Source organism: Otolemur garnettii, unplaced genomic scaffold, assembly GCF_000181295.1.
Source record: "Otolemur garnettii isolate 467f Iridium unplaced genomic scaffold, OtoGar3 scaffold00007, whole genome shotgun sequence".
Classification (NCBI taxonomy): domain Eukaryota; kingdom Metazoa; phylum Chordata; class Mammalia; order Primates; family Galagidae; genus Otolemur; species Otolemur garnettii.
Window position 1 is genome coordinate 21,888,632 of NW_003852402.1, and position 25,960 is coordinate 21,914,591.

Sequence of the window (25,960 nt, forward strand, 5' to 3'; positions counted from 1 at the left end):
GCAGGTCCGGGCTGGGGATTCGAACCCGCCACCTTAGGTGTACGCAGCTGGCGCCTTAGCCGGTTGAGCTATAGGCGCCGAGCCGTAATTACTTTCAAAAGAAAAACATTTCCAAAATGAAAGATTCCAAGTAGAGTTAGTGTCTACACACGTGAGAAAGGATGGATGAACAAAGAAGGCATGAAAATCTAGTTTAACAAAGACGGGTCACAAAGGCCTCAAGGATTTACTTAAAAAACCGGCTTTGCTTTTTTTTTTTAAATCACTTTAAAGCTCATGTTACACAAAGTGCAAAAGCAACTGCAGCGGACTTGAAAATCCAACTTGTCATACCTGGTGGACTAACCAGCCAGCTGCAGCCTTTTGATGTGTCAGGGCCCTGATGAAGGCAGAATGGACGTCATGGATGCAGTCAGCTGGTGATGATTTAATACCTACAGGCAGATGGGAGAAAGCAGCCATCACCTAGGTTGGTGATTGGATCTGAAGATTGTGGAATGGTGTCAAGGGTGGTTGTGAAATGTTTTAAAAATGTGGCATCAACATTGGAAGCTATGGATGGAACTGAGATGAGGACTCTTCAGAAGACACCTGTAATGTAGAACTTGAAGACAATGATACTTCTGATATTGACAGTGAGAAAGAGTTCTTGGCCTTCAATGATATGTAAATATTATAAGTTTGTTATTAGGGGCTGGGCATGGTGGCTCATGACTATAATCCCAGCAATGGAATAGGAGGCCGAGGTAGGTGGATCGCCTGAGCTCAGGAGTTAGAGACCAGCCTGAGCAAGAGTGGGACCCCATCTCTGGGACCCCATCTCTAAAAAAAGCTGACATTGTGGTGGGCTCCTGTAGTCTCAGTAAGCTGGGAGGCTAAGGCAAGAGAATCACTTGAGCCCAAGAATCTGAGGTTGCTGTGAGCTATGATGCCATGGCACTCTACCCAGGGTGACAGCAGAGTGAGAGTGTCTCAAAAAAAAAAAAAAAATTGTTACTGTTACATAAACTTTCCTGTACCTTGCATTTGTCCTTGTTTTGTGATTATTACATAAAATTTCTTGTACCATGTTAAAAAAATAAATGTAAAATTCCTTTATAATACAAAAAAACCCACCAAATAACTAAATATAAACAAATAAAAATGTAAATTAAAAAAATAAAATGGAAGTTTTATTTCCCTGAAAGTTTAGGTCAAAAACTTGGGTGCCCATTATACCTGTTACCCAGGGCAAAATATGATAACGGAAAAGGGAGTAGGAACCTAACATGAGAGGCAGCGGGACAAGCTATTGGCTGTTGCTATTAATGGCAAACTGCCATCCTCTAGCAAACTCGTAGTGGCCCCCAAACTGGAGAAAGAGAATGCCTCCCACAGGCCCCAGTCTTCAGGAAAGGTAAAAAAGCTAAATAAAAGGTATAAAATCTTATAAAAAATATTTTAGCCAAATGATGTCAAGAACCCTCTGAACCACAGACAACGATTTCCTATGGTTTTACTCAGAACGAGAATCTCTCCTAAAGACTCTCTGACTCAGCCCATTCGAAGTGACTCATGACTTAAATACATCATCAGCCTAGGACAGGTACAGCAAGCTTTAGGGGACTATGGAAATAAAATATCTGTACCCACTGAGAAGACCCCACCTCACCTAATGGTCAAACCTAGAGATCTAGTCCTTCTAAAGACCTGGAAGGAGGGGTCCCCACTGATCAACTTCACCCTGAATGGAGAGGTCCCTATCAGGCTCTTGAGCATCCCTACTGCAGTTAAGCCACAAGGAATCAACAGCTGGGTACATCTGTCTACAATAAAATTTGTTTCTCCAGATTCTTCACAGGATTCTATGCCATCAACCAAGGATTTAGAATGTATCTGTGAATCTGTGGAAGATCTGAAATTCCTCTTCAGGAAAAAACCCCTAGAATCAGAACCAGGAATCTAAAAACTGCCTCAACACCAGGTAGCTCCTTACTTGCAGATCATCTGTCTTCAAGTCTTCACTTAGGCAAAACTAAAACTTGTAACTTCCCCGGTACACCCATAACCAACTGCTTTCATCATGGGGCCAATGCTTCTTTCCATTCTAAGCCTAATAATGAAAGTCAGGAGTTAATAGGAAGACAATAGTTTGGTCAGTGTCTCCTGGATTATAGCCACTGTGCGAGACTTTACAAACTGCTGGATCTGTCACCAGCACCCCCAAGGACCAGTAAACTGGAACAGCTCCCTCATTAACTAGCACATCATGGGCCCCACAACATGTTCCTATAACCATTTCCCTAGACCACGACCTCTCTTATCTGGACCCGTGTAAACCTTGTAGGTACAGGGAAGGTCAGTCTTGCCTTAAATTGTCCAAGGGATAATAATCTGTGTACCTCCCGCATGGTGTCTACCAGAAACAGAGTACCGCCCGCTCCACAGACCAACACTTGGATGTGGTAATATCCCATTTACCCCAAATCATGAAGAACACCCTGTGCTTTCAGTCATACAGATGGGTGTCCACAGGGCTCAGGGGCTGGATGAAATTGACTCTAACTGGCTCCTACCAGGGGTAACACACCCTCTTCCCACAGGAAACTCTAGAGGAAACAGGACACTTTTCATCAGTGAAGTTGCCCTGTCATATAAAACCAACCCACTGGACAAGAGAGCTTCTCACCCTAAATCAAGCTGGCCAACTACCAAAAGGAATCGTGCCCCTGCTGGATGTTCTTAATTGGTTCCTCTCGTGGGAGAGCCCTTTGGGATGGATTGGCCCTTGCCTATTCAAGTGTAGAAGATACATGGCACCACGGAGGGTGCTCCCTTGGACACCTGATTCCTAGTGAAGTACAGGTTTTTTTTTTTTTTTTTTTTTTGAGACAGAGCCTCAAGCTGTCCCCCTGGGTAGAGTGCTATGGCATTACAGCTCACAGCAACCTCCAACTCCTGGGCTCAAGCGAGTCTCCTGCCTCTGCCTCCCAAGTAGCTGGGACCACAGGCGCCCGCCACAACGCCCGGCTATTTTTTGGTTGCAGCCATCATTGTTGTTTGGCAGGTCCGGGCTGGGGATTCGAACCTGCCACCTTAGGTGTACGTGGCTGGCGCCTTAGCCGGTTGAGCTATAGGCGCCGAGCCGAAGTACAGGTTTTTAAATGGATCAAGCCTAGGCCTAAGATAGCAACTAGATCAATCTTACTGAGTACCAGGGCAGTGATAGGCTTTCTAGCCCCCTGGAGCGGATTTCCCTATCATGAGTTTACTTTCACTGCCCTTACCAGCAGTGGTAAAACCAGCATGGCAAACCCCAAGTGCATTAGATGTCTTAAAAATCTATTTAAACTTCCTAGCTAACGTGGTCCTTGATTAACAGGTAGGCACTGGACTTCTTCTTAGCTGAACAGGGAGGGGTATGCATTCTCTTTTTGTACCTGGTTTTATACATTTTAGGAAAACGGGAATTGCAGATAAAATAATAAATCAAGTTATGTGTAAAATATACATTCGTTTGGTCCAAAAAGGTGGGACATTCCCAAAGAGGAGGGAGGCCCTACAGGTGATAGGTAAGTTCAGATATTCTTCGATTTGTAATTGGTGAAAGAAATAAAAGCTCTGTCTAAAGACTTGACGTCAGTACAAAGGAATGTTCAAGTTAAGGGGGTCAGCTGATCGAAGAGCAAGCCACAATATACCCATTGGAAGTGTTTTTTTTTTTTAATTGATGGCTGTTGTTGTTGAGACAGAGTCTCACTATGTTGCCCTTGGTAGAGTGCTATGGCGTCGCAGCTCACAGCAACCTCAAACTCTTGGGCTTAAGCAATTTTCTTGCCTCAGCCTCCCAAGTAGCTCGGACCATAGGTGCCTGCCACAACGCCTGGCTATTTTTTGTTGCAGTTGTCATTGTTATTTTTAGCTGGCCCTAGACAGGTTTGAACCCGCCACCTTTGGTGTATGTGGCTGGCTCCATAACCACTGTGTTACGGGCGCTGAGCCTGGAAGTGGTTTTTTAAGCAAAATTGATGGCTGCATTTATGACTTAACCTTTGCTTTACATGAATTTAGCTCTAGATTGCAATTAGGGAGGGCAGTATAAGGTATGCTCCACTTCCTACTCGATTTCCCTCCCTTTACAACCCAGAACTCAGTTTTAAGGTTTTTCTGGTGTTCCCTTGGCCAAAAGTGACAGGGAGGGTGGTAGGAGGCAGGGAGGAGGTTAGGACCTTAGTTTTAGTTTGCAAGGTTGACTGGGTTTAATTCATGACCTTAGTCCCCCCTCGGCAGGCAACATTGGCTAGTGATGCTCTTCCGTTCTCTGGATTGACCATTCATTCCGTTACTTCTCTTTGTATCTCTCATATCCCCTTTCCCCATTTTCAGGAGGTGACCTTGCCTCTTATGTGAGAACAGAAACCATCTGTAGAGACAGCGCTTCAACTTCAGACCGTCAAATCTGTGTTTACTTTCTCTTGCATCTTTTTCCCACGGAAGACTATCCCATCAGAAGCGAATGTTTATACTGGTACTAGGAATCGCACCCTTCTCAAGGACTTGATTCTGTCATCTCCTTTCTCATGCATCACTAACCTAAGGGTATTGGGCATTCTGAGCAAGGATTCAGAATATTAAGACTTTAGGATCACTTGAACCTAGGAGTTCAAGTTTGGTCTGGGCAACAGAGTGAGACTCTACCCCTCTTAACAAAGAAAAAGTTGGTTTTATTTTGTGTTATGTTCATCCAGTATTAAGGAAACTATCTTTTTTGTTGCAACAGTTATTACAGTTTAAAAAAAAAATCCTTAAAACACAGAGTGGCCCCTGTGGCTCAAAGGAGTAGGGGACCAGCACCGTATGCCGGAGGTGGCAGATTCAAACCCAGCCCCAGCCAAAAACTGCAAAAAATAATCCTTAAAACCCCACAGTATTAATAGGTAAAAACTCTGTAAACAGTGGAAAGACATTTCCATGTGAAGCTAAAACATAAAAAAAAAAAAGGGCTTGGTGCCCGTAGCTCAGTGATTACTGTGCCAGCTACGTGCACTGAGGGTGGCGGATTCGAACCTGGCCCAGACCAGCTAAACAACGACAGCTGCAACAAGAAAATAGCTGGTGTTGTGGCTGGCGCCTGTAGTCCCAGGTACTTGGGAGGCTGAGGCAAGAGAATCACTTCAGCCCAAGAGTTGGAGATTGCTGTGGGATGTGATGCCACGGCACTCTACCCAGGGCAACAGCTTGAGGCTCTATCTCAAAAAAAAAAAAAAAAGCATTTTGGCAATATTTGTTGCAGTTTGGTTTGGCCAGGGCCAGGTTTAAACCTGCCACCCTCGGTATATGGGGCTGGTGCCCTACTCACTGAGCCACAGGTACTGCCCCCAGCCCTGAAAGTGTTTATTTTCTAAACACAAATATTATTAAACAGGTGAAATAAATGCTCAGAGCACTCTATATTAGTGGCCAAATCATCTTGAAAGAATAAATGATAGACTGGACATTTTTAAGTAAAATAGAACAAAACTATAGAGCTATTAAGTGTCATGATTTGGGAATTTAAACATGATCTGTCTGTCCTGGAGCCTCTTTTCACCTATCACCATAAATGACTGTGGCAGGTTAAGTTAGAATGAAGTGGTGGATCTTAGGTTGTCTCAAAGTTACAGCATGTCAGCAGGTAAATCATTCTAAGAAACTACAGAAGTCCAGACTTGGGAAAGGATCTGGGGCCCGGTCTAAAACTTAACTATAGTTTAGTGAGTTTTAGACCTATCATCGTATTGATAATGACATGTTTATATATATATATATGTAGGTCACCATGAAAGTTTTAGGACAGACTGTTATGGGTTCATCACTTTACTTCCAAGAAACACAGTTGAAAGCATCCTTTCTAATTCACCAGTGCAAGTTTCAACTTGCTCAGCTTACTCGTGTTGCTGGGAGGGTTTCATTTGTTTCTGTCTCGGCAGATTTTACATTTGATTTTTGTGCATCTCAAAACACTTTTGTAATGACCCAAGTATTAATGCTTTACAGTACAGAAAATGGTTTGATGTATCTTGTACTGATTCTCTTCACAACCTGTGAAGTAAGTGCTCCAATCTTATCCTGCCGTATAGGCCAGAGGTTCTCAAACTTTTGCGTGCATCAGAATCACAGGGAAGGCTTGCTGTGTCTCACTCCCAGCCATCTCTGAGTTTGTAGGTCTGCGGTGTGGCCTGAAAATTTGCACTTCTAACTTGTTCTTACGATACTAGTCCTGCCGCTAGGCTATTTTTCATGGTCTGTATGAAGGATGGAACAGGTTGTATCACCTTTTTATGGGCTGATACAACCCAAGGCTAAGTTAATTTTGCTGTTTTAGCACCTCCACACCACTCTGATCATGCTTTCATGGCACTTATCCCAACATATCACAATACTTGGTGACTTTACATATTTGTCTTCTGCTGTCGAAATACCCCTCACTTTTACTTAGTGTATCCTCATCCTCAGTGCTTACCACAGTATCAGGTTCCTCATAGCAGTATATAAATATCTGGTGAAATGAATGATTAATGGTAATCCAACCAACCAGTCTGAGAGGGAACAAAATATACCAAAGGAAAATACAAAGTCCTGATGGCGCCCGTACTCAGTGGGTAGGCTGGTGGGTTGGAACCCAGCTGAGGCCTGCTAAACAACACAGCGGCAACAACAAAAAATAGCCAGGCGTGGCGGACGCCTGTAGTCTCAGCTACTAGGGAGGCTGAGGCAAGAGAATCACTCAAGCCCAAGAGTTTGAGGTTGCTGTGAGCTGTAATGCCACGGCACTGTACTGAGGGCAACAGCTTGAAACTCTGTCTCGGAAAAAAAAAAAAACCAACAAAGTCCAGCTATATTGCTGCATTAGGCTGAAGCCAAAGAAATTAGTTATTTTATAGCTGCCAGATACTGCACAGAAAAAACTCTTATGGCACATACCCAATAAAAATCTAAAAATGTAAATTTCTCATAGTCTTGCTATTTGTTTAACAAATATTTAACAGATACCTGTAAGGCACTATTCACTATTAAGAATCCTGGAGCTTACGAGACTGAATAAGTTCTGCTCCCTGCTAAAGAGATTAATAGTCAAAAGTGGTATGTGACTAGTCACCACTCCAAAGAATTAGTGAACACGTCAAGAGGCACTGGCATTATCACTTAAGTCCAATGGTTTCTAGCTTGTTCTTTCAACAGTTTGTTTCCATTTTTATTATAAAACATTTATTATAAAGGGGGCTCTGTAGTCACTCACCTGGTTTGGAATCTTGGGGGACACTTGGCAAGTCACTAATTCTCTGTGCACCAAAGCCACATCTGTAAAAGTGGAATATTAGTCTCACGCAGCAAGACTGTTTACAGTGTCCGGCTCTCGGTAAGGGCTAAAACATGTGAATTGTTACTATCATAGTCAAAGCTAGAAACTGTACTCTATTGTACTCGCTTTCAAAAGGCAAATAGCCTAAAACCGGTTTTTGGAAGAACAAGCCGTACGGTACATATTGTGCACGTCGTGTGATGGCCCAGTGGACTGACATGCCCACTCACGACAGCAGACATAGTTCACCTCTCTATGCATTATGCACAGTAACCAAAAAACCCCCAAAACCTCACCTTAAAAGGCCAAACATTACAAATATCACCTTTAAGGAGCTTCACTAGTAAGCCTCCACTTCCCGCAGACCAAGGATTACAAAGTTAATATTTAAACGAGGAGGAGTTAATTCTAAAATTAACAACATTTTCGAAAAATGGCGGGATTACACCTAGGTTTGCTGAAGTGGGTGATAAGGCGAAGGGGAAGGAAAAATAAGCCTTGACCCCGACGTGATTCGAACACGCAGCCTTCTGATCTGGAGTCAGACGCGCTACCGTTGCGCCACGAGGTCCTGCTGGGCTGTGGCTCGCGCAGTTTCTTAGGACTCGGATAACATGGCGTTTTTTTCCAGGACCATGCGGTCTTCTTTTCAGATCACCCCCTTGCCCAGTATCTGTCCAAGCTGGAGACCGTTACGTCAGTGCCCAAACTTTCCCGACAGCTGGCCCCCTATTGGGGTCGAGACATAAGAAGTAGAAGCGGGAGAATGGGCTCTCCGCTTTAGTAGGGTCCCCAGGGTCAAAGGAAACGGGTCCTTCCTCTTCAGCCAGCGGTTTCCGTTCTTACCCGCCCCGCCCCCTCTCGTTAGGCGCTGAGACTCCGCCCTCTCTCTCCCCTCCCAGCGCCGGTTCCGCGCTCCGAGTTCACGACCTCGAGTTACCGGGCGGGGCGCCACTGCGCACGCGCAGACCTGTGCCAGCCAGCAACCCAGAGCAAGTGCAACGGGTTCTCCGGGTGGTTTTCTTTTTCCTTTCCCTCTTCTGCCAACAAAATAAAGAACCTTCTCTTAGGGGCAGCTTTCATTTCACGGTGAGCATTAAACTAAAAGTCACCATTTTGAAAAGACACGATTGTGCACTTTAGAGGGAAATCTCAGCGTTATTATATTTGACAGAGCTGTCGCGCAATTAAGAGAAACGGAGAACACAGTTGCAGGCAGGTCAGTAAAAGGTCACTATCTCCCCGTCGGGGAATTGAACCCCGGTCTCCCGCGTGACAGGCGGGGATACTAACCACTATACTAACGAGGAGGTATTGGTTGTTTCGGTCCTAGATACCATCTCAAGAATAACAAGGCCCTGGGACTCGTCCGCCCTCCTGCCGCTATGCGGGTGGTGTAGAAACCTTGGCTATTGGGACCTGCTGTTTGGCTTGTAATCCTCTCTGGGCGCCCGGGACTCTTTTTGTTGTTAGAAAGAAGAAAAGGTTTAGAAAAAAATTAAATACAATTTCAAACGTGTTGATAAATTGGGTGGAAATACCTTCCCATGGCTCTTCCGTCAGATGTTTTTGTTTGTTTTTTAAATGATGACCACGAGTATGTGAGTGGAAGCAGAGCTTCACCCTAACAAACGTGTACGTCGTATTTTCCTTTTGAAGTTGAAGTTCAAGGATATCTTCTGGTTGCCAGATGTCTGGGACAGTCGGGGTTGTTCCAGTCCTGTGTCTGCTCCAACAGTCCATAAGGTCTCCTAGCATAAAAACGCTCCAGCCGCGGTCCGGTGAAATTTTATCTGCTGGCTTTTCCTGCATTGCTCTCTTTCCTGAGGCGTCTACGGTTTTACTTGGAAATGACAAAAATAAATTCGTAAATGATTAAATAATAATACGTTTAAACAACTCAAAACAAGGGCGTGCCATTGATGAAGCCGAGGGTTAGGAAAGTGTTCTAATGGGACAGCGCAGGTCATCCTAAAGCCTTTTCGTAAACAGGATCAAGCCTCTGGGACTGGGAGGCCTCACGTGTAAACTTTAGACTTTGTCGCTAAATAAGCGCATATATAGCCACAGACACCCACACGGCTGAAAGGGCTTCATTACAGATCTTAAACGTGTGTGTGTGTTAGGAATCCGTTGTTTGTAACGTGCTTGCTATGCCTGAATGGTATTTTTATAGATCGTTGATCACATGGTACTTTTTGACCAGATGAAAGGGATAATTTGCTCAAAGCAGACTCAAATGGCAATTTCTGAGGCCTGTTTTGGCTTTTCAGATTTTTTAAAATTTATTTATTTTTTACTCTCAAAAACACTTTTGAGAGTAAAAAAGCTCAGTGCATGGGGCCTGCTTTTCCTCTAACCCTCCAATAACTCTTGTGATGTCCAAAGGGCACTGTGATAACTGTGATGATGTCCTTTAACTGGTAAGATTTAAGGGGCTTGCCCCGGGTTCCCTGTTTGTAGAGTTGCCAGGCAGTGGGACCCCCCCTCTCCCGAATGGGCACCCCTCCTCCCCGCTTCCACACTGTGGGAGAAGAAGCTTAATCTTTGTTTCTCTAGAAGAGATAACATCCTCTCCACCAAGCTCTGGTGGAGCTAAGCCAGTGTTGAGCACACGTGTTGCCACTGCTCTTTTTTCTTCCCCGGGAAACTTAAGAGGCAGCCTGAGTCAGCGGAGATGAGAGAGCAGGGAACTCTGCAAGCACCTGCTGTACACCTTCCTAAAATGGAAAGGAAAAGAGAGGACTGTTATCCTGAGCTCCGCAAGGGAGTTCAGAGATTCTTCTCTGTCAGCATTGGGAGAAAGTAAAGGTTAAAATCTGATAGGCGGTACAGAGGGCGCAGCACTCTCTTTGAAAGTAAATGGCACGACAGCAATGGTGTTATTGAAAGACTCAAATTTTGCTCTGCCTAAAGAACTATATCTCATATCACCTCTTATAAAATGATTTACTTTCATTTCATTCGCTCAACATCCCTGTGAGGTCAATAGGGCAAGGGTTTTCTATTTTACTGGTGGATAAAAAGAACCTTGCGCAAGGTGGCAGATAGGAAAGCCAGAATCACCCAGCTCTGCCTGCAAATCTTGTGCTGCATAATTCCACATATACGCGCGTATATCCATAGGGTACCAAAAAACGTACACACATTTTAAGAGATGTTATCTATGTGTTACTTTTTAAAGTTGAATTGAAGATACTGTTTACTGGTCAAGTGTAGTTAGACACACTATGCATATCCATTTTACCTGCAATTTGCACACTTTTGGGGAATGATCAGTTTTACTTCTAACAAGATCTCTTAAAAATCTGCATAAATTTATTTGACCCCCCCCCAATATACACACACACACACACACACAAATAAATACAATCTATAATTACGTGATAGTCACTATAGTTATTCATTGACTTATTATTATTCAAGACGGAATCTCACTCAGACACCCTGGTGTTGAGTATCATAGCTCACAGCAACATCAAACTCTTGGGCTCAAGAGATCCTCTTCCCTCAGTCTCCTGAGTAGCTGAGAGACTACAGGCATCTGCCACAATACCCTGTTATTTTTTAGAGATGGGGGATCTTGCTCTTGCTCAGGCTGGTCTCCAACTCCTGAGCCACCATGGCCGGTCCTTCAGACATTGCTTTAGATGTATGATGAGGTTTTAGTGGATAAATCTTGTTCTTATGGAACTTTTGTTCTAATATAAAACAGACAATAAATAATGAATATAATAAATAGATAAGTATGTTAGACAGTGATAAGAGCAGAAATGGAAGCCCAATGAGGTGGCTCACACCTATAATCCTAGCACTCTAGGAGGTCCAAGTGGGATAATAGCTTGAGGTCAAAAGTTCAAGGCCAGCCTAAGAAAGAGTGAGCCTTCTCCACCCCTATCTCTACCAAAAATAGAAAAAAAAATTATGAGGGCATTTGGTATGTGCCTCTAGTTCCAGCTGAGGCAGGAGGAGCCTTAGGGTCCAGGAGTTGAAGATTGCAATAAAATATGATGACACTACTGTACTCTAGCCCAGGTGACAAAGTGAGAACCTGTCTTGGAAAAAAAAAAAAGCAGAAATAGAAAAAAAAAATAGTAGAGTAAGGGAGTTTGGAGAGTGGAAAGTTAAATAAAACAGTCAAGAACGGTGGCTCCTATAGCTCAAAGGCTGGAGAGTTTGAAACCTGCCTGGGCCAGGTTCAAAACAACAATGACAACTGCAACAACAACAACAAAATATGGTCAAGGTAAGCTTCATGAAAAAGATAACATTCAAGCAGACTTGAAGGAGGTAAGATACTGTAGAGAGGACATTCATTGCAAAGCCTTGGTTTTTATTCTGAGGGAAATGGGGAGCCAATGCAGGGTTTAAAAGGTCTTTTTATTGGCTTGGTGCCTGTTGCTCAGTGGCTAGGGCACCAGCCACATACACCAGAGCTGGCAGGTTCGAATCCAACCCGGGCCCACCAAACAACAGTGACAACTGCAACCAAAAAATAGCCAGACATTGTGGCTGGCACCTGTACTCCCAGTTACTTAGGAGGTTGAGGCAAGATAATCCCTGAAGCCCAAGAGTTTGAGGTTGCTATGAGCTGTGACCCCCATAGCACTCTATTGAAGGCAACATAGTGAGACTCTGTCTCAAAAAAAGGTCTTTTTATTGATACATAATGATTGTATATATTTATAGGGTACATGTGTTATTTTGGTAATGCATACAATGTATAATGATCAAATTAGGGGATTTAAAATAGCCATTGCCTCAAACATGCATTTCTTTGTATTTCAAATCTTATAGCTATTTTGAAATTATGGTAAATTATTGTTAATTAGTCATCCTACTGTGCTATCAGACACTGTAACTTATTTCTTCTGTGTGTTTGTGCCCATAGGCTGGCCTCTCTTCCTGCCTCACCCCTTGCCAGCCTCTGGTAACCATCATTCTACTCCACCTCCATGAAAACTGCAGGGTTGTGAACAGAGTAGTGATATAGTCCGGTTCATGTTTTGAAGGCTCTTTGGCTATTGGGTTGAGAGTAGATTGTAGGAGGCAGGGGCAGAAGCAAGGAGACCTATGAAGTCTATAGCAATAAACCATGAAGGAGATGATGGTCGTTCAGGCCAGAGTGGGACTGGTGGAGAAAGAGATGCTGATATATTTTGAAGGTTGAGCCCATAGAATTTCTTGATGAAGTGAAAGAGAGGTATGAGAGAAAAAGAGGAATCAAAGAGGCCTCCAAAATGTTTGGCCTAAGCAACTGGAAGGAGGGAGTTGCTGTCGCTGAAGTGCAGAAGAGCAATAATACACAACTTCCGAGGGCACCTTCTTATCCACAGTTCATGTGAGGGGCCCCGCTGGGCAGGAGGCAGGGTGCCACCCAGGGATGACACTGTGGGTGGCACTTGTTGAAATGGTGCACAGTGGCAGCTGGGCACATGGACCAGGGGTCTGTGGGAATGGTCAGCATTTCAGTTTTGGGTGTATTGAGGCCAAGACATGGAGTAGTCCATTGAATATAATAGTTGAGTACTCATGGTGTAGGCCCAACACAGTACTGGCTTCTGGAGCTACAGTGATGAACAAAGACAGATTCTAAGCAAAGGAGACATGTCACTAATACAAGAAAAACAAAACAAAATGAAAAAGAACAACTGTAAGGCCTGGCAAGTGGCTCATGCCTGTAATTCCAGCACTCTGGGAAACTGAGTTGGGTGGATTGCCTGAGCTCACAGGTTCAAGATCAGCAGAGCAAGACTTTGTCTCTAAAAATAGCTGGGCATTGTGGAGGGTGCCTGTAGTCCCAGCTATTAGGGAGGCTGAGGCAAGAGAATCACTTGAGCCCAGAGTTTGAGGTAGATGTGAGCTGTGACGCCACAGCACTCTACAGAGGGCAACAAAATGAAACTCTGTCTCAAAAAGAAAAAAAAAAGACAACTGTGATAGTCAATAAGACGAGGAGGAAGCTTCAGTAGAGGAAAGAGCTTCCTAGGTAGGTAGAACTGGATGTGCAAAGGCTACAGGACCAGAGGAAACCTGGAGAGTAGAGGTTTGTAAGAAGGCTGAAGTGGTCACTAAAGAAAAGCAGAGAGTGAGGACATGGGCCAGAACAGGCCAATGGAAGCAGGACAGTACAGAGTCTAGGCTGTATTGAGAACTTTTAGGGACCTTGTTATTCCTTCTTATCTATCCATCCCCATCTACCTACCTAATCTATTTACAGTTTTTAGGGTTTATTAAGGTGTAATTTACATATAGCAAAATCCACTCTTTTTAAGCATACCATTCTATGAATTTTGACCACAATCAAGATGTAGGGGGGTGGGAGTGGTGGCTAATGCCTATAATCCCAGTACTTGGGAAGCCAAGGGGGGGGTGATTGCCTGAGCTCACAGGTTTGAGACCAGCCTGAGCCAGAGCAAGACCCCCTCCCTCTGAAAAATAGCCATGTGCTGTGGCAGGCGCCTGTAGTCACAGCTGCTTGGGAGGTTGAAGCAAGAGGATCACTTGAACCCAAGAGTTTGAGATTGTTGTGAGCTGTGATGCCACAGCACTTTACTAAGGGTGACCAACTGAGACTCTATCTCAAAAAAAAAATCAAAATATAAGTTATTTCTGGGCGGTGCTTGTGGCTCAAAGGAGTAGGGCACCAGCTGCATATGCCGAAGGTGGTGGATTCAAACCCAGCCCTGGCCAAAAACTGCAAAAAAAAAAAAAAAAAAAAAGTATAAGCTATTTCTATTTCTCCATCACTTTCATCACAAAATTCCCTTACATCCCTTTGTGGTCAATATCCTCCCTTCAGCCTCAGGCAAACAGTGCATCATATACTATGGTTTTTGAGTATGGATTCTGTCACTTAGCACAATGCTTCTGAGAGTCATCCATGACACTGCATGTGTCAGTGGTTTTTTAAAAGTTCCTGATTAGTATTCCATTGTATGGATGTTTGTTTATCCACTCACCAGTTGATAGACATTTGGGTTGTTTCCAGTTTTTGATGATACACGCTGGATTGTCACATCTCACTTCTGACACCACTTGTCAGGGCCCAGGACTGGCCAGGTCTTGGGCCTGGCTTAACTAGGTTCCAGACGTAGACCACTAAGCTACCTTGCTCAGGAACAATTTCTCTTAGGTACCTGAGGGCTATCTACTTTAGCAGGAGAGAGAGAGAGAGAGAGAGGGAGAGAGAGAGAGAGAGAGAGGGAGAGAGGGGAGAGAGAGAGAGACTTAGAGTAAAGCAGTCTTCTTAGAAAGATAGACCTTAGTCTTTAGCAGAACTTAGTGATCTTCAGCAGAGAGACGCCGTGCTGGCGTTCTGCAGGCAGGAGAGGAAACAGAGTAAGTGCATCCATGATAGAATGCACATGCTCCTAATTGCCTTCTCCTCCAGCCTAATATAAGCCTGATCTCGTGCCTCTCAGCACCACAGGTGTAGAGACTGCCAATTCACCAATGCTCTCATCTCGCAAGCTCTCATGCTTGTTAGGAGAGCTAAATATCTTTCCAGGCCCTTTTCACCAAGGTGTTCCATTATTGAGCTATACAGGTATTTCTTAGAACTCTCACTCCTCCCCTAGCCATAGGCTATACCGGCTGCTACAGTGGACATAAAATTTGTGTGCAGTTCAAAATAGTTTAACATAGTAAATTGCATATAAACTTAAGTCCACCCTGTATAGCTATTATAAAACTAAGTGTACAGGGTTTTCTGTGATGTGTCTTCATTTCTCTAGGAGTGGGGTTGCTGGGTCTTAGGGTAAATCTATGTTTTTCTTTGTAAGAAATGGTTACACTTTTCCTACCTGGCTGTAACATTTTGCTTTCTCACTAAACATACATAAAAGTGGCTTATTTTATAACTTTGCTACCACTTGGTATTGTAAGGGTTTTTCTTTTGGAGCCATTATAATATCTATAGGTGTCTAGTGGACTCTCATGCTTTAATTTGCCTTTCCCTGAGGATTAATGATGTTGAACATCTTTTCAAGGATTTGTTGTTTGTTTTAAAGCTGTCTTTTTTTTTGCAGTTTTTGGTTGGGATTGGGTTTAAACCCACGACCTCCAACATATGGGACCTTCGCCCTACTCCTTTGAGCCACAGGTGCTGCCCTCTTGTCAAGGATTTATGTAAGTATCTAAATCTTTTCCCCATTTTGTTTTTCTGTTGTATTTTTTCCTTTTTTCTTTTCTAGCCATCTTCAGTTAAGACAACCAAAAGACGGGACAGACAATCAAAAGACCCAGGCAGGTTCAAACCCGGCCCCAGCCAAAAAAACAAAAAAAAAGAAGAAGACAAAAATGACAAGTTTAGCTTAAAGGTTTTAATGGACTTTTACTTGCCGTTCTAGAATCAGGCAATGGCTCATTCCATAAAATTGAATGCGGCTGGCTCTAAGGAAAGCAGAGACAGAACAAGGAGTGGATTGGTCGTTTAAAGATACTTTCTTTGCAAAGGTTAAAGCAGAAGGGACTTCCTTATCCTACTGGCTAAGACTGGCCTGTGTGCATATTTGGCTATTATCAGTCACTCTCCTGATTTCTGGGAAGTTCAGGTAAACAGCTTCCTTTGGGCCTGGTGATGTGGAACTTGAGCACAAATGACTCCAGTGGTCTATTAGGTCTGGTACAGTAGTTCAGTCCAAACCAATGGCCTCTTATAATTTTTGTTAAATACAATTTAGTCTTTAAATCCCATGAGTTTAGTCTGATAGTTGTCTCCCTTTTATAATGAGGAAACTAAGGCAAAGGAAGGCTCACGCCACCGAAGTAGGAAGTGATGGGAGTTCGTGCAAAATACTACGGGATCCAGAGAAAGGAGGACAAGACGGGTGGAAGAAGACCTTTTTAGCTGGGCTTGAAAAACCACTGGAGGACTGTGAAAGAAAAAGGAGGGAAAGTTAACCAGCACTCAGGGAAGAGGGTGATACAAAGGTTCAGAGCTTGTGAAAGAGCAGGTTGGGATTTGGGAAACAGCAAGTAGCAGTGGGGACCTGCTGCTTCCAGGACCAGGGTGGCAAGAGGCAGGAAAAGTCTTCATCTTTCACTGTGATACACGGTTGGGGAAAGTTAAAAATCAAGGACTTTGAAGAGCTGGCAGGAATCTTACAAATCTTTTTATCCTTTTTATTATACAGATAAGAAGACTGAGGCCCAGAGGGCTCTAAAGATTTAACCGGATTCTTGTGGTCAGGATATCATCATTCTTTATCTGTAGCTGTAAAGTAAGGGAATCTGTGGGGCGGGTGTGTAGGTGGCCACTGGAGGATTCCAGGGCCTCTGATCTTGTCCTCGCCTTCCTTATGGTATCTGCCCCAAGCTGGATACCGGGCTCTCATTTAAGGAACTGCCCTCACTGGCCCCAAGCCAATGGGAGGGAGATCAGTGACCTCTCTGTTCCTGACAGTTTTTCCTGCCTTGCTGGCCACCTGCTGACCTGTCTGGCCTTAAGGCAAACACTAACAACTCCACTGGGAGGACCAGAGGGACCTGGCAACCCACACTCCCCCCTGGCCAGTCCTCACCAGCAAACTGCAAATTCATTCTGCCTGCTAAAAATGGAATAGTTTCTACTTCTTTCTTTGGTCTTGTTTCCTCTTCTAAACTCTAAACCAACAGACGTCTCTTGATTAAAATGCATGGCTCAGGAGTGACATTCAAGTTGCTGCTATCTTTGGAAAAAAGCTGACTTTTTGTTCTCCTACCTGTGATTAACTCATGTGATCAGCAAAGTTTTGTTATCAGAAGTTGAAGGCGGGCCTGGTGGCTCACACTCTGGGAGGGCAAGGCCAGCAGAGTATTGCTTGAGGTCAAGAATTAGTTAGAGACTAGCCAGAGCAAAAGTGAGACCTTCATCTCTACCAAAAAAAAAAAAAACAACAGACACACACACACACACACACACACACACAATGAGATACAAATGAAAAAATGAAGTTAATCTAGTTAATAAGAAGAAAACCAGCACAAAATAGCATGCAGACATCTACTTTTTTCTATGCATTTATAAATATTGAAAACATCTGGAAAGAAATAAGTGAAAATATTAAACATAGTTGTATCTGGGTTAGAGCATGTTGCTGATCTCTGTCCTTTTTGCTTTTCTATATTTTTCTACAATGTGCATATATTATTCTTGAGCTCAGAAAAAGCAGGCAATAAAAAAATACTTCTTCAAAGTTACTAATATTAGGCAACGCACGTGGCTCAAATGCACACTAGTAATGGTCTTCCCTAGCCCCGTTTGACTAATCTATTCCACTTTGCTTTTCTTTTGTTAGCGTATTTCATTATTTTTTAGTTTAAGTTGTTTATTTCTAGTTCCTTGAGGCGAGGAGGAGGGGGTTGAGGGGTGAGGACGGTGAGGAAGCAAATTCAGCTGCAGTGAAACTGGGCGTGCAGCCTTTTCCACAGCCCCTTTGTCTCAAGGCCCCAGTGTTCCGGGTCTTTTGTTGTTCTCGGCTTGGACTTTGATTCGAGATTTAAAGAAAAACAAGTGCTGGACCTCCTCGCGCCCTCTGGTGTCCTACTGAGGTATAACCAGACGAAACCCACAAAGACCACAGCCATTTTCACACAGCGTTCTCTCCCGCCCTGCGCCCCTGGGGACCAATGCCTGCAACCTTGGAGGAAGGAATCGTGCACCCCCCAAAACAGGCAGGCTTAGGCTTTGAAACTTAATCAGAGCCTGTAAGTATGGATACCGGGTTAAAAAGAAAAAAATTAGAAGCAGCATCTGGGCTGCAAGTATTTAAAAAAAAAAATTTAGTAGTAAATAAGTTAATTCTGAAAGCACTTGACACAGCTTTGTCTGTTCTAAAACTAAGTGAGCCAAGTTTTGTTCTATAAGTATAACATAAATCCGTACTTTGGGTTAATTGCACATAAGTCAGGTGAAAGGAATCCAAATACCTAGGCTTGACTGTCAGTGATGATTCCTGCAACTTTGAGATTTACCAGTATGTGAGAGGTAGTACCAAATGCCCCTTTTGTCTGTAGTATATTTTACTGTATTACGTTTTTCATCAAATTGTGTGGGTTTTTCCCCCCACCGCCCCAAACTGTTGCATTTTTAAAAGTTAGATTGCCACCAAAAAAAGCAGATGAAAGGCTGGATGCAGTGCTTCATACCTATAATCCCAGCACTTTGGGAGGCTGAGGCAGGAGGTCACTCGAGGCTAGATGTTCAAGACCAGCCTGGGTAAAATAGCAAGATCCTCGACTCTCCAAAAAATATAAATACTAGTCAGGCGTGGTGGTGCATGCCTGTACTCTGAGAGGCTGAGACAGGAGGATTAACTGAGCCTAGTAGTTTGAGATTGCAGTGAGCTATAATGACACCACTGCACGCTAACCTGGGTGACAGAGCAAGATTTTTGTCTCAATAAAAAGAGAAAAAGTGAATGATTTTGCTTCACGTGTTTGATTGATAGGATCCCAGGCATGACAGCTGTATTTGAAGAGGTCATTTATGCACATAGAACGAAATTCAGAAATTACCAAAAGGTATCCAAAGGATAGTCTCCCTCTCGTCCCTAACTCAAAACTATTACTACAGTTCTCTGAGGTCAGGATTAGAGAGGCAGCTCAACAAGGTCATCAGAGGCTCTGAGTTCTTTCTTCTGGGTTTGTCTCCTTGCAACATGTAGTCAATTGACTTTTCTTTTTCATGATTGTCTCTCATGGTTATGAGATACATGTGTGCAGGCAGCACAGCCACTTTCCAGGCTGGAGCATGAGGGAAGAGGCAGCTCCAGCAAACATTCCTTCTGACTTTGCCCCTTTGGACAGAAAAAAGACTCCCCAGAAGAATTCTGGCAGGTTTTCTTGTTTCATTAACCACTATGGGGACACTTTGAAGCTGGGAAAGTGATAATCAGGCAAAAGGTAAGGGGTGGTGATTCTCACACCATTGTTTTTGTATTCTGTTGTTCCATGCTGTTCTAAGAACTGGAGTCTATTAGTACAACACCGGTTTTTGTTAAATCAACAGCGATGTTTTAATCATTTTTTATGTCAGGAAATGAGTCCAGAAAATTATATACTGCATTATAATATCAAATCAAAGTTATGCATGTATTGAAAACATTTTGACCACATCCTTCCTCCCTTTCAAATCCTTCCAAGGTATCTTTTTTTTTTTTTTTTTTTTTTTCTGTGGAGACAGAGTTCTACCCTATGCCCTGAGCAGAGTGCAGTGGCAACTTAGCTCCCTGCAACCTCAGGCGTAGGCTGTGGGCATCCTGCTGCCTCAGCCTCCAGAGCTGCTGGGATTATAGGTGCTCGCTGGGGCGTCTGGCTGAGTTTTTCAATTTTTTTTAATGAGTTGGGGTCTCACTCTCACTTGGATAAGCCTTGAACTCCTGAGCTCAAGCAATCCTCCCTCCTCAGCCTTCCATAGTGTTGGGATTACAGGCGTGGGCCACCATCCCTGGCCCAAGGCATCTTTTTATTGATTTAATTCTAATTTTCTTCTTTATTAAAGACGTTGAGCGTCTTCTCATGTTTATCTGTCATTGGTATTTTCTCCAGAGCTAATTTGGGTGCTGATTTTTTTCCAGTTTCCTAGTATAAAGTCTTTTTTTTTTTTCTTTTTTTTTAGAGACAGAGTCTTACTTTATTTTTAGAGTGCTGTGGTGTCACAACTCCCAGCAATGTCAAACAGGCACCTGCCACAACACCTGGCTATTTTTTTGTTGCAGTTTGGCTGGGCCCAGTTTCGAACTTGCCACCCTCTTATATGGGGTCGGCACCCTACTCACTGAGCCACAGGTGCCGCCTGGTAAAGTCATCTTAGAATGGAAGGGCATCATGGAAAACAGCACTTGAGATGTCCTGACATCATCATTATTTTAGGATTACTAAGAGTGACCAGTCTCGACTTGTGCCTGCTGTCCCAGTCAGTGTATTTCATACTGGCACTCCAATCACTCTCAAAAGTGACCTAATTTGTTTTTTGTTTTTTGTTTTTGAGCAGATTCTCACTCTGTTGCCCAAGCTAGAGTGCCATGGCCTCAGCCTAATTCATGGTAACCTCAAACTCCTGGGTTTGAGCAATCCTCCTGCCTCAGCCTCCTGAGTAGCTGGGGCTACAGGCACATGCTACCATGCTGGCTAATTTTTCTATTTTTTTTTTAAGTGGAGAGAGGGTCTCACTCTTGCTTAGGCTGGTCTCAGACTCCTAAGCTCAAGCAATCGTCCTATCTTGGCCTCCCAGAGTCCTAAGATTACAGGCATAAGCCACCATGTCTGGCCAAAGTGTCCTACTTTGGATGAAAAATTATCTGGTCATTTGTTATTTGAAATACACATGGAAATTACCCTGTTGCCAGGCTCAGTGGCCCATGCGCTGTGGTCCCAGCTACTCGGGAGGGTGAGGCAAGAGGATCATTCTGGGCTGTAGTGCACTATGCTGATCAGGTGTCCGCATTGAGTTTGGCATCAATACTGTGACCCCCTCAAGAGACAGGTACCACCAGGTTGCCGAAAGAGGGGTGAAGTGGCCCAGGTCAGAGATAGAACAGGTCAAAACCCTGGTGCTGGTCAGTAGTGAGCTCTTGCCTGCGAGTAGCATTCCAGGCTGGACAACACAGCAAGAACCCCATTTCTTAAAAAAATTATTGCAGCACGTGAAAAAATTCTCATCATCCCTGATCATGGGAGAAATGTAAGTCAAAAACACCTGGGATATCCCCTAACTCCAATTTTATCTGTGCCAATCTTGAAGATTTTTACTTCACAAAATCTCGAATCTGCAGATGCTGGCATGGATGTGGAGAGAAGGGAACACATTTGCACTGTTGGTGGGATTGCAGGTAATACAACCTCTGTGGAAAGAAGTATGGAGAATTCTCATTCTCACAGAACTAAAAGTGGACCTTCCATTTGATCCTGCAGTCCCCTTATTAAGTATCTATTCAGAAGAACAAAAATCATTTCACCACAAGGACATTTGCACCGGAGTGTTTACTGCTGCTCAATTCACAATTGCCGAGAGGTAGAAGCAACCCAAGAACCCATCAACCCACGAATGGATCAACAGACTGTGGTGTGTGTGTACCATGGAGTACTGTTCAGCCATAAGAAAAGGTGGAGATGTTACCTCTTTTGTGTTTACCTGGATGGAGTTGAAACACATTTTTCTTAGTAAAGTATCACAAGAATGGAAAAGCAAGCATCCAATGTACTCAATACCAATAGGAAACCAATCTATAAACAACTACACCCCCACGTGAAAGAAAACACAAGTATAGTCTAGTGGGGGGGAGGAGGGGAGGGGGAACGGAGGGGGAGGAGGAACAGAAGGGAGATGGAGGAGGAGAGGGAAGGGGAGGGGAGGGGAGGGTGGAGAGAGGGTGGTTGGTGGGATCTCACCTAATGTACACAAATATGAAGGTGTTCAACATGCCCCCTGGGTGAAGGGCTCAACTACAACTTGAACTTTACCTTAGAAATGAAAACAATGTAACCTAAACATTTGCTGCCATTTCGCTCTGTTGTCTCCATCAGTAGGTACGGGACTGTCATGAAGGGTGGGTTTTGGTCTGTTTCCCTCACTGGTGTAGCCCAGCACTCCGGATATGTGCTTAATAAATAAATATGAATGAACCAATACATAAATTCATTGCTTGTGGCTTGGCACATTGCCGCCCGAGCAACTGGATTCTGTTAGCAAGGAATACGGAGGGATGATTTGGGGGGACACAATTCGTGGTGCCTGCCAAACCACGCACGGTAGATTTTGATAGATATCGTCAAGTTATTCTCCACAGGGGCTGAGCCAGTTTCCACTCCCACCAGCAATATGTGAGAGCATCTGTTTCTCTAACCTTCATCCACATGGTGTTATCAAAATTTTTATCTATGCCAAGCTGGTAGTTTGAATTTGCATTTCCCTTATTACAGGGAAGACAGAACATATTTTCATATGTTTAAAAGTCATTTGAAATTTCTTTCCTAGGAGCTGTCTGTTCATATCCTTTGCCCATTTTTTTTTTCAGTGAATTATTGTTCTTTTTCTTATCAATTTGTGGGAATGCAAATAGTTGTTTCCAAGTTTTTTGTGTCTTCTGAGTTTGTTTATGGTGGTGTTATGAAGCAGAATTTTAAAAATGCATTTATATTTAGCTTCTTTCCTTGTATGGCTGCTGTATTTTGTATCGTGCTTAGAAAGGCTTTCCCAGATTACAATTCTCCCATATTTTCTTCTCTTACTCTCAAGGGTTCAATTTTTCTTTCTCTTTTGTTTTTAAATTTCAGATTAATATATTTGCATTTCTTAGGTAAGGTCTCTGTTGTAGTTGTACCCCTTACCCAGAAGGTATGCCGTATACATCGTGCCCATTAGGTGAGAGCACACCAATCCCCCTCCCTCTCCCCTCTCTTCTCCCCTTTGCTCCCTACTTGAATTAAATTGAGTTTTTCTCTTGTGTGGGTGTGTAGCCATTCATCCACTGGCTTCATATTAATATTGAGTACATTAGATACTTGCTTTTCCATTCCTGGGAGACTTTACTAAAAAAATGTTCCCCGATTCAATCCAGGTTAATACAAAAAATAGAAAGCCTCCGTCTTTTTTTATGGCTGAGTAGTATTACATGGTACACATGTACCATAGTTTGTTAATCCACTCCTGGGTTGATGGGCACTTGGGTTGTTTACACATCTTGGTGATTGCAAATGGAGCTGCCATACACAATCCAGCACAAATGTCCTTATGATAAACTGATTCTTTTTTTTTGCAGTTTTTGGCCGGGGCTGCGTTTGAACCTGCCACCTCTGGCATATGGGGCCAGCGCCCTACTCCTTTGAGCCCAGGCGCCACCCGATAAACTGATTCTTTTTCTTCTGTGTAGATGCGTGGTAATGGGATTGTGGGATCCAATGGGAGGTCTATTTTGAGTCCTTTGAGGATTCTTCATACATCTTTCCAAAGAGGCTGTATTAATTTTCAGGTGTTCAATTTTTCACATATAAATCTTGATACCTGGAATTTATTCTGGTGTCAGGCTTGAGGTCTGAGTCAAATCTGATGTTGTTTATCAAATAGGCCATCTCTTCCCTACTGGTGGAAACTTCTAAAGATGTCCTCATTTTCTGAGATTATTTCCTATGACACTTTTAGTACTTTCAACCCTGTAGTATGTGCTGAGGAAGGACACTCAAGGGCAAAGCGGTCAGGATGAAACTGTGATTTGTAGTTTCATGTCTTATACGTCTTCGTTTTATAATCACACTACCGTTTTTAAGCATTTGCATATTAAGTATAATACTGTGTGTGCACAGAAGACTGTATAAAAATTCGTAGAGTTTAAAGAATAATGGTAAAGTGAACACTGTGCATTTGCCTAGGGAACAAATGTAATATTAATAAAACATCCTCAGTGACTTGAAGGTCACAGCTCACAGGTCTTCCACTTCAATCATCTTCCTCTTCCTTCAGAGGTAACTACGATCCTGATTTGCTTGATAATTATTCCTTGCTTACGCTTCCTATTTTTACCACCTATATGAGTCCTTGACTATTATATTACTCATTTTTTACAACTGAGTATCAAGCACAACCATTGCAGCAGGCTCTCAGAGAGGAAGCTGAACAAATCTCTGGGTCAAGTTTACCTTCAGCATTCCCAAGAGATGCAGGAGCCACTTTGGGGAAGTCAGGGGTGCAGGCCAAGAGTGAGTTCTGGGAAGCACAGGATAGACGACAGTGGGACATCTAACAGGGCTGTAGTTTGGGTCTGATAATGGACAACTGTGGAAACACAGTCAAGGAGTGGGAGGCTCTTTACTTGTGGCTCTTCATGGCTTCTCACCTACTTGCAAGAGGAAATTTTAAAAAGACCCCTTCTATGGAGTGAAGTGAATTTCCTTAGTTCATCCAGACAGCAGTCCACGGGGTGTGTGTGTGAGTTTTCTATTGGCATATTACAGATCATCACAAATGCTGCAGCTTAAAACAATGCACATTTATTATCTAATAGTTTCTTTTTTTTTTTTTTTTTTTTTGAGACAGAGCCTCAAGCTGTCCCCCTGGGTAGAGTGCCGTGGCATTACAGCTCACAGCAACCTCCAACTCCTGGGCTCAAGCGAGTCTCCTGCCTCCGCCTCCCAAGTAGCTGGGACCACAGGCGCCCGCCACAACACCCGGCTATTTTTTGGTTGCAGCCGTCATTGTTGTTTGGCGGGTCCGGTCTGGGGATTCGAACCCGCCACCTTAGGTGTACGTGGCTGGCGCCTTAGCTGGTTGAGCCACAGGCGCCGAGCCTATCTAATAGTTTCTATAGGCCGGGAGTTAGGCACGTTTTAGCTGGCTCCTCTACTTAGGGAAAGGCTGAAATCAAGATATTGGTAGGCTGGAGACTCAACTAGGGAAAGATCCATTTCCAAGCTATCTCAGGTCCTTAGCAGAATTCACATCCTTGCAGATGCAGGACGCAAGGCTCTGTCTATTTTCTTTCGGTGGCAACTGTTCTCAGCTCCTAGAGCTGCTCTCAGGTGACCCCTTCCACTGAGCAATGGAGATTGTCCCTTTGTTGAGTCCCTCTTAGGCTTAGAAATCTCTCCAGCTTTCTCTTCTGCTACTATCCATAGAAAATGCTCTGTGTTTATATTTATTTATTTATTTGTTTTTTGAGACAGAGTCTCACTGTGTTGCCTTCGGTAGAGTTCTGTGTCGTCACAGTTCACAGCAACCTCAAACTCTTGGGCTTAAATGATTCTCTTGCTTCAGCCTCCCAAGTAGCTGGGACTACAGGTGACCACCACAATGCCTGGCTATTTTTGTTGTTGTTGCTGTTGTTGTTCCAGTTGTCATTGTTGTTTTAGATGGCCCCGGCTGGTTTCGAACCCACCAGCCTTGGTGTATGTGCCCAAAGCCCTACCCTCTGAGCTATGGGCACCATCCTATTTATTCATTTATTTACTTATTTTTATTGATTTATTTTTTTGAAACAGAGTCTCACTTTGTTGCCTTCAGTAGAGTGCTGTGGCACCACAGCTCATAGTAACCTCAAACTCTTGGACTCAAGCAATTCTCTTGCTTCAGCATCCCAAGTAGCTGGGACTACAGGTGCCACCAAAATGCCAGGCTATTTATAGCAATAAGGTCTCTCTGTGGCTTAGGCTGGTCTCAAACTTGTCAGCTCAGGCAATCCACCCACCTCAGCCTCCCAGAGTGCTAGGATTACAGGCATGAGCCATCATGCCTGGCTATTTATTTTTGAGACAGAATCTTACTCTGTTGCCCTGGGTAGGGTGCTGTGCCATCATAGTTCACAGCAACCTCAAACTCTTGGACTCAAGTTATCCCCTTGATTCAGCCTCCCTAGCAGCTGGGACTATAGGCGCCCACCATGAACCAGCTATTTTTAGAGATAGGGTTTCACTCTTGCTCAAGCTGATCTTGAACTCCTGAGCTCAAGTGATCTACCTGCCTTGGCCTCTCAGAGAAAATGCTGTTTTTAAAGGGCTCATCTGATTATATCAGGCCCATCTAGATCTATCTTAAAGTCAACTAATTAGTTATCTCAATTACATCTACATAATCTCTTTTGTTATGTAAGTTAACATAATCATGGGAGTGACATTGGGGTTGGAGATTACAGAGGCCACTTGAGAATTCTTTTTTTTTTTTTTTTT

The 25,960-nt window shown here is 43.6% G+C and overlaps 1 protein-coding gene and 2 non-coding genes across 6 annotated transcripts in view; all 3 read right to left on the bottom strand.

The window, feature by feature from the left end:
• Positions 1-7,765, bottom strand: part of TMPO (thymopoietin) — a 47,365-nt gene extending 39,600 nt beyond the window's left edge. For 3 of the 4 annotated variants that reach the window (XM_003783334.3, XM_003783332.3, XM_012801245.2), the window contains exons 1-2: positions 7,259-7,443; positions 334-434 (exon numbers count right to left, since the gene is read on the bottom strand). The gene's annotated coding sequence lies outside the window, so the exon portion shown is untranslated. Of the gene's footprint in view, positions 1-333; positions 435-7,258; positions 7,444-7,646 lie in introns of those variants that run through there. The other variant, XM_023509303.1, reaches the window with a different exon arrangement.
• A 55-nt stretch (positions 7,766-7,820) lies between these two features.
• TRNAW-CCA lies at positions 7,821-7,892 on the bottom strand. The gene has a single exon. It is a non-coding gene; the product is annotated as a tRNA-Trp (tRNA).
• A 667-nt stretch (positions 7,893-8,559) lies between these two features.
• Positions 8,560-8,631, bottom strand: TRNAD-GUC. Its single transcript has one exon. It is a non-coding gene; the product is annotated as a tRNA-Asp (tRNA).
• Between the last annotated feature and the right edge of the window lie 17,329 nt (positions 8,632-25,960).